Raw genomic sequence first — 9,409 nt, 5'->3', positions numbered from 1 at the left:
TTGTTTTCATTTTGAAATATATTCTCGAATCCTTTATTGTTACCCCTGGCCCATGCCTTTCTCCTTCATCATAATCAACAATTCGAGCAATCCATTCGACTTGCCTCGCAAGACATTTGAATTTCGATTCGTGATCAACCATTGACGATCAGATTTTCTATCGGTAAAGAAATTCACAAATATAATCGCGTTGTAAGTATAGTTTCTAAACCAACAGAGAATCCTTTCGTACAAAAGTTTTGGTTTTCACTTAAGCAAACCCAATAAAAATAATAAACCAAAGTATTTAAACCTCGGGTCATCTTCTCAAAGAATTGCAGGGAAGTATGATTTATTATTGATTATGGAAAATGTAGAATTTTTGGGTTTTTGAAATAAGGAGCAAGTAATTTAAATGACAAGAAAAATAAATTAATATAAGATCTCTTGGCAAGATATGAAAACTGGACGTCCTATCCCAGTTATCCTTATCAATTGTGATGAGAATTAGATTTTGCTCCCACCTTGTTAACCTCTAACTATAAAGGTAAGTTAAGTGGATGAATCAATTTGATTCCTCTGGTCCTAGTCAATTCCTATGGAAAGACTAGCTTTAGAGGGATCCAAATCAATCAGCAAAGAGAACAATTATCAATCACAAGGAGTTTGATAACTCAAGTGTCTCCAATTAATCAATTCATCAATTTAAGCCAAGAATATAAAAAGCTAAGTAAAAATCATAGATCTGAAGTACCTCAAATTGCATTAATAAAAGAAATCAAATCTAACATGGAAATTCATAAATTAAATAGGAAAAATAAATAAAAGGAACATCGAACCTGGAATGGAAAGAAGAAATAAACCTAACCTTTAAGAGGAATCCTAATCCTAAATCCTAAGACCTAAGAGAGAGGAGAGAGCCTCTCTCTCTAAAAACTACATCTAATCCTAAAATTATGTGTGAATGTATGTTGTATCTATTGTTCTGTTATTTTTTGAACGGATGGATTCTCCCACTTTATAGCCTCTAATCTATACTTTCTGGGCAAAAAACTGGGTCAAAAATAGCCCAGAAATCGACCCCAGTGATTTTTGATACGTACAGGTCGCTGCAAAGTCACGCGGAAGCGTCATCCACGTGTTCGCGCGGATTGGATTTTTGCCAGGTCACGCATTCGCATCGTCTTGCTTCGGGTCAGCTATGGCAAATTATATATCGTTGCGAAGCCCCGGGCGTTAGCTTTCCAACGCAACTAGAACCGCCTCATTTGGACCTTTGTAGCTCAAGTTATGGTTGATTTAGTACCAAGAGGTCAGGCTAGACAGCTTTAGCAGTTCCTTCAGTTTCTTGTATTCCTTCCAGTTTTGCATGCTTCCTTTCCATCCTCTGAGCCATTCCTGCCCTATAATCTCTGAAAACACTTAACACACATATCAAGGTATTGAATGGTAATAAGAAAGGATTAAACATAGCAATTTTAAAGGCCAAAGAAGCATGTTTTCAATCATAGCACAAAATCAGGAAGGAAAACGTAAACTCATGCAAATCATTTGAATAAGTGTATGAAAGATTGATAAAATCCACTCAATTGAACACAAGATAAACCGTAAAATAATGGTTTATCAACCTCCCCACACTTAAACATTAGCATGTCCTCATGCTAAGCTCAAGAGAAGCTATAAAGGAATGAAGAGGAATGGTAGAATGCATGAAACGCAACCTATCTATATGAATGCAACTACATGCAGAATGTTTCTACCTACTTGTTTAAAAGTAAACAAATCTTTTAAGAACAAATATGAACTGGATTTCACTAATTCAAATCACAAAATAAAGTACAAGTGAACTTACAAAAGAAAATAGCTCATGAAAGCAGGGAACAAGGAATCGAGCATCGAACCCTCACTGGAAGTGTATGCACTCTAATCACTCATGTGTTTAAGGTTTGATTCTCTCAATTCTTTACTAACCTTGCTTTCTAAGGCTTGCTCTTTATCTAACAATCAACATAAATTTAATGCACAGATACACATATCAAGAGATCTTTTAAGGGTTGTAATGGGGTTAGGGTCAAGGTAGGATTGTATTTGGCCAAGTGGACTAAAATCTGAATCCTTAATTAACTTAAACTTTCCACCTAACTTTAGACAATCCATGTAATCATAATACCACATCTAACTATCCATTAGCCATGTTTTCCACATATTCATGCATCCTAATTTCGAGTACAGTACATATGCATTGCTTTCACCATTTACTTTGGGGCAATTTGTCCCCTTTTTATTGTTTGCTCTTTTTCTGTTCTTTTTCTCTCTCTTTTTTTCTTCTTTTTTTTTTCAAATTTTTTTCTTTTATTTTTCTCAAGGCATATGATTAAGGTATTGAATGCATAAACATGTTCTTAACATTCTTTTACATTTTCAGAAAATTCTAACATACTCAATTCTCAAACCAAATGTTTCCAAATTCAACTTCCCACACTTAATTTATGAGCACTCTCACTAGTCTAAGCTAACCAAGGATTCAAATTAAGGACATTATTGTTTTTCGCTTAGAGTTAGTGATGAGCTAAAGTAAAGAACAAATGGGTATAATAGGCTCAATATTGGTTTGCAAGGGATAATGAAGGGTAAGGCCATATGGGTATGTAAGCTTAGTGAAACAAGGGCCTCAATCATATAAGTGCATGCATACATCAAACCATGAAAATATAGAATTAAGCAAGACAAAGATCACAATTTTAGAGAGAACAACACACACCAAAAATAAAATATTGGTTGATAGAATGCAACCAATTCAAATAGGCTCAAAAATCTCATAGGTTTTGTGTGTTCGAGCTCTAAACCATGTTCCAGTATAATATTTCTTCAAACAAGTTTTTCAAAAAGTTTAATTCAAATTAGTGAAATGCTATAAAAAGTTTCTTGAAAAAGAAAATATTACTTCAACCAAGTGGTAAAATATGCACAAAAATCAAACAAACATGCAAATACAATAATGAACTAACAAAGAAAATTTAAAGATTGGAGTTGAGAAGGAAATAACTAACCTATGGAGATCGGTATCGACCTCCCCACACTTAAAGATTGCACCATCCTCGGTACATGCTGAGATGTGCAGGTGGACGGGCTGCTACAACTGATGTTCTTTCTTTAGTAGATTATGCAGATGGACTTGCAGGTGGCCATCCTGAAAGAAAAGGTAACCCAGGTAACCCAGAAATAAAGATAAGAAAATAAATAAAGTCTGGGTGGGTTAATGCCAAATAATGAGGGTCTCAATTACATGGTAGCTACAACATGCAAGTGAGAAAATAATCGAAGCACATGGCATCTCAATAGTGCAAAAGTTGCAACAATGGGGGAGAGAGTGTGGGTAATGCAATATAATATAAGTGCATATCAATGCAATTGGAATGTAAGTATCATAAAAGAATAGCATTGACTTATGAATAATAATACCCAATCAGAATAAAACAAGTCATGAAGCACCAGAATAATTCAAGAAAAGATGTAACAGTTGAATGAGAAATTTTAACACCAATGGAAAAATAATAAATTTAGAAAAGGAGATAAAAATATGCAAAAAATTAAAATATAATGAATGAAAGTATGTAAATAAATTAAATAAAATAGAATGAAAGAGAATAAGGATTAGAGGTTAAAGGAATGAAGAAGAAGAAAGTAAGAAAGAGGGAAGAAAGAAGTAGAAAAGATAGAAGAAAAGATAAAAGAAATTAGGATTAGAAAAGAAAAGATATGATAAGTGGCGGCTGATCTGGATAAACTGTGCGTCGCATGCGACGCGGACGCGGTCGCGCGGTACGGTGTGTGATATTTTTCAGGCGACGCGGATGCGTGGGTCACACGATCGCGTGGCCTGATTTGTGTTATTGGCGCGAGTGCATCCGTGCATTCGCGCAACTTTCTATTTTAAATGCATTTTGCCAAAAATCTTGTTGACGTGTTCGCGTGAGTGATGCGATCGCGTGATTAGCCATATTTTGAAAACGACGCGTTCGCATGGGGCACGCGTTCGCGTGGTAGGGCTTGTGCTTCTAGCATCATTCCAGCCCTACTCCACCATAACTCTCTGCCATACACCTCTTTACGTCGATTTTGCAGGGGCACGCGTTCGCGTGGGTGACGCGGATGCGTGGGGAGGCTATTTTTCAAAATGACATGGACGCGTCAGGGACGCGTTCATGTGTGCGTGTTTGTGCCTAAGGCACGCCTCTAGCCGCGCTTTTGCGTGACTCTCTGCTTCTTTCTTCCTTTTCATGAATGCACATATGATGCGTACGCGTATGTGCTCTTCTTTTTTTTTTATGCAATATGCAGATGCAAATGCAGAATGCAGGTGAATATGCAGAAATTATGAATGAACACTAGTAAAAATAAAATAAAATAAGATTAAGAATAAAAAAGGAACGATTATACCATGGTGGGTTGTCTCCCACCTAGCACTTTTAGTTATAGTCCTTAAGTTGGACATTTGGTGAGCTCCTTGTTATGGTGGCTTGTGCTTGAACTCATCCAGGAATCTCCACCAATGTTTGTAATTCCAATGGCCTCCAGGATCCCAAACTAGGCGTAAAGAGCCTTCAAGCAAGTTAAAGCAAGTGACAAGGCCCCAGGAGTGTTGATTGGTAGAACGAATTCCGGGATCCCAAACCTTGCTTTTGCACCCGTCTTCTTGTTGATCATCATTTTTCCACTTGGGTGGTGAACAGTCGGAATTCTCACGGAGACATCCAAACAGCTTCCTAGGCCCATTCAATTGAGAATTATACCAACCCTTATACTTCAATTTGGAGCATGCAACCATATTGAACCTTGCATGACAACTCCAACTAACCATCTTCCTCTTACGCTTAATGCCACAAAGAGCTCTAAGCTGACCATTTGTTTCAAGTAAAGCATATTCAAGTGAGCTAATTAAGCTTAGAGATGAAAGATTTACCCACTTGAATAAAGGAATGGATGGTGATGGCTTCGGGGAAGAGGTCTCCAACAACTTGGGCAAGGTGATTTCCAGCTCCATTCCCTGAGCTCTTCTTTGACAACTTCTGCCTCTTTGCAAGTTTCTTCAATATCAACCTCTTCCTCTTGGTAGCTTTCTTCCAATTCAATCTCTTCTTCATTGTTCACCAAGGACATGGAAGGTTGTGCTTCTTCTTCTTCAATCTCCATGTCAAGTTCAATGGGAGAGGATTCAAATGTAGATAAGAATTCATCAATGATTGAATCCATCTCTTGATCATCCCCTTCAAAGTCTTCAACCATGATATGCCTTGGAGGTTGTACACCCTCCTCAACATCAATTTCAAGCTTCTTGGAAGGAGGTTCTATGACTGGAGGTTCCCATGGAGGTTCCGCATCTCCTAAGTCTTCGACCACTTCTTCCTCTTCAATGATTATGGCTTCCTTCAATTGTTCCAATACAAAGTCATGTTCCTTACTGTCCACCGGAGTTTATAATGTCTCCTTCATGCTACGTTCTTCATTAGATTGTCCACATGAAGCCATGGGGGTTCCTTGAGTGTCCGAACGTCGGGAAGGTAATCGATTTATTGCTTGCTCCAGTTGGTGAAGGGTTGCATGAAATCAATCTACTGTTTCTTTGAGGCGAGCCTGTGATTCTTGGGTCGATGGATATGGACATGGTGCATATGGAAGTGGTGGTCCTTGGGGGTAATTGGGTTGGAATTGGGGTGGGTAAGGGTTATGGCCATATGGAGGTTTTTGGTTGTAGGTGGCTTGTGAGTATGGTGGTTCAAAGCTATGTTGAGGAGGTGGTTCATAGCCATATGATGGAGCTTGCTGGTAACTACAAGGGGGTCCATCATATCTGTCATCTTGGTACGCACCTCGGAATGGCGGTTGACCATAGTAATTTGGTAGAGGTTGGTTATCACGTAAGGGTCCACCATAACTATTGTCTTGGCATGCATTGTATAATGGTCGTTGTCCATGGTATCTTGGAAGGTGTTGTTGCCGAAAGGGTTGATCAGATCCTCGTGGCTCCATCCATCTCTGATTATTTTGACCTTGATGCATGTTCCTATTATAGCTTCCATTCCTTTCAACAATATTAGAACCAAACTCAAAGCGACAGGGGTGAGAACTCATAGTAACTAATAAAAATTAAAAACAAAAATAAAAACTAATAAACAGGTAAAAGAAAATATTTATAATAACCAATAATAAGGCACACAGTTGCAATTCCCCGGCAACGGCGCCATTTTGACGATCAGATTTTCTATCAGTGAAGAAATTCACAAATAGAATCGCGTTGTAAGTATAGTTTCTAAACCAACAGAGAATCCTTTCGTACAAAAGTTTTGGTTGTCACTTAAGCAAACCCAATAAAAATAATAAACTGAAGTATTTAAACCTCGGGTCGTCTTCTCAAGGAATTGCAGGGAAGTATGATTTATTATTGGTTATGAAAAAGGTAGAATTTTTGGGTTTTTGAAATAAGGAGCAAGTAATTTAAATGACAAGAAAAATAAATTAATAATAATAAGATCTCTTGGCAAGATATGAAAACTGGACGTCCTATCCCAGTTTTCCTTATCAATTGTGATGAGAATTGGATTTTGCTCCCACCTTGTTAACCTCTAACTATGAAGGTAAGTTAAGTGGATGAATCAATTTGATTCCTCTGGTCCTAGTCAATTCCTATGGAAAGACTAGCTTTAGAGGGATCCGAATCAATTAGCAAAGAGAATAATTATCAATCACAAGGAGTTTGATAACTCAAGTGTCTCCAATTAATCAATTCATCAATTAAAGCCAAGAATATAAAAAGCTAAGTAAAAATCATAGATCTGAAGTACCTCAAATTGCATTAATAAAAGAAATCAAATCTAACATGGAAATTCATAAATTAAATTGAAAAAATAAATAAAAGGAACATTGAACCTGGAATGGAAAGAAGAAATAATCCTAACCTTTAAGAGGAATCCTAATCCTAAATCCTAAGACCTAAGAGAGAGGAGAGAGCCTCTCTCTCTAAAAACTACATCTAATCCTAAAATTATATGTGAATGTATGTTGTATCTATTGTTCTGTTATTTTTTAAATGGATGGATTCTCCCACTTTATAGCCTCTAATCTGTGCTTTCTGGGCTGAAAAATGGGTCAAAAACATCCCAGAAATCGCCCCCTGATACGTACAGGTCGCTGTAAAGTCACGCGGAAGCGTCGTCCACACGTTTGCGCGGTTTGGATTTTTGCCAGGTCACGCGTCTGCGTGATCCACGCGTTCGCGTCACCTGGCTTTGGGGAAGCTATGACAAATTATATATTTTTGCGAAGCTCCGAACGTTAGCTTTCCAACGCAACTGAAATCGCCTCATTTAGACCTCTGTAGCTCAAGTTATGGTCGATTTAGTACCAGGAGGTCAGGTTGGACAGCTTTAGCAGTTCCTTCAGTTTCTTGTATTCCTTCCAGTTTTGCATGCTTCCTTTCCATCCTCTGAGCCATTCCTACCCTGTAATATCTAAAAACACTTAACACACATATTAAGGCATCGAATGGTAATAAGAGAGGATTAAACATAGCAATTTTAAAGGCCAAAGAAGCATGTTTTCAATCATAGCACAAAATCAGGAAGGAAAACGTAAACTCATGCAAATCATATGAATAAGTGTATGAAAGAATGATAAAATCCACTCAATTGAACACAAGATAAACCGTAAAATAGTGGTTTATCAACCATCATAGGATTTAAAATTGTGGTCATCTGTTGAGTCAATAAGTTGACTAAATCATGATGACTTTTCTCTACATGTTGTCGAAATACCGCCATGGAATTGGAGGGATTCGATGTAGAGCCCACATTATAATCACGTGAGTACTCAGAATACAGTTGTGGGTTTTGAGAATTATTTCCTCCATTTACACTCCCGAAACGAATAGGAGGAACAAAACTGCTCACCGGTGGAGTATAACTGGGAGGAAAACCATAAGGAGGCCAACCAGTAATTATTGGAGGCTGCATTGGTAGTAAGGTACCACGTGGACGAATATTACGTCCAGCATTTCTAGTTTGTACACTAATAACCACTATACTTTCACTTAGAACCACACCTTCTGAACGTGAAGTAACGTCCGAAGATTGCACAGTTACTGGTATGCTATCATTGGTGGACGAACCACCATTCACATTTGACGCTTTATCAGCCATGTGAATAATCTTTCCACTTCTTAATTGCATACACTAAATGACACCATGAAATAAATTTTTGACACACTTCAGTTTAAAACTGTCCCACTGGGCGTGCCAATTTATTTTGTCGATTTTTAGCAAATCGATGGAGGTTCGATTCTAATGGTCTGGGAGCAAAACCTAGTCTTCTTTTGCAGGTACCAGTTCTATAAATGCATCAAAGGTTCTCGAATTAGACGAGTATTAAAATAGGAAATAAGTTTCGAAAATGCCAAAAAGATACAAGAAGTGTAAAAGAAAAGATTCGAAAAGTAAATTGACTGAAATCGAAATGTTTTGCATCGAATTTAAACAAAGTAGTAAAATGCCTTTGATTTAATCAAATGACTTTTGACATAAAAATTAAATGTGTTGAAATGTAAATTGGGCAAAGAAATTAAACATTGCTTGAAAGATAAATTAGACAAGAAAAGTAAAGTTTTACAGAAAGTGTAAATGAAAATTTAAAGACAATGGAAGGAATCCTACAGAAATTAAACTCGAATGCAGACTCAGGAATTCCCTGGGATGTGAGTGTGCTTGAGTGTATTTCTGAAAAAAAGTTCCAACCTTTATTTCCTAAATCTTTCTAATATTTATAACTCATGTCTGTAACCGATCCTTAATTACATGATACTGCCTTATATGCGAATTTTTAGGTAACTGTTCCCGCTCTCTTGTTTATAGACATTACCCATAAATTTCACAATTGGAGAAAGCCTTCAACTTCTCTATTTAAAATAACCGTCCGATCCTTTATTCGAGCACCTATTCGATTCTTTAATCGAATCTTTGTTCAATTTACTCAAGTGTCTAAGTTAAATCCGTATCAAATAACTTCTAATAAATGCCCGCACGTGTGTCATTTCGATCTTTACTTTCTTCCTAACCTTTCACTAATATTTCGAATCGACCTAATTAGTCGAAATAATTTATCTTGACTAACACTAAAAAAACATCGTACTCTTTTGCCGATGAACACATCTCTTTCTTCTCAACTAGCTAGTTATTATTGCTGTTGCAGAAGTAAAGGGCAAACACCTCAACCTGATGCTATTTATAGAAGGTTGCAAGTTATACATATACTATTTTGGATTTTGGATAAATGGTGAAATTAGTGGGGTAAGTTATTTTTTAAATTTGTTTTTAAAAAATTTTATTAATTAAATTAATTTTTTAAAATTTATAAATAAAATTTTTTTAATAATTTTTGT

This window comes from Arachis ipaensis, chromosome B09 (genome assembly GCF_000816755.2).
Source record: "Arachis ipaensis cultivar K30076 chromosome B09, Araip1.1, whole genome shotgun sequence".
Classification (NCBI taxonomy): Eukaryota; Viridiplantae; Streptophyta; class Magnoliopsida; order Fabales; family Fabaceae; genus Arachis; species Arachis ipaensis.
This window is presented reverse-complemented; position numbering follows the sequence as displayed.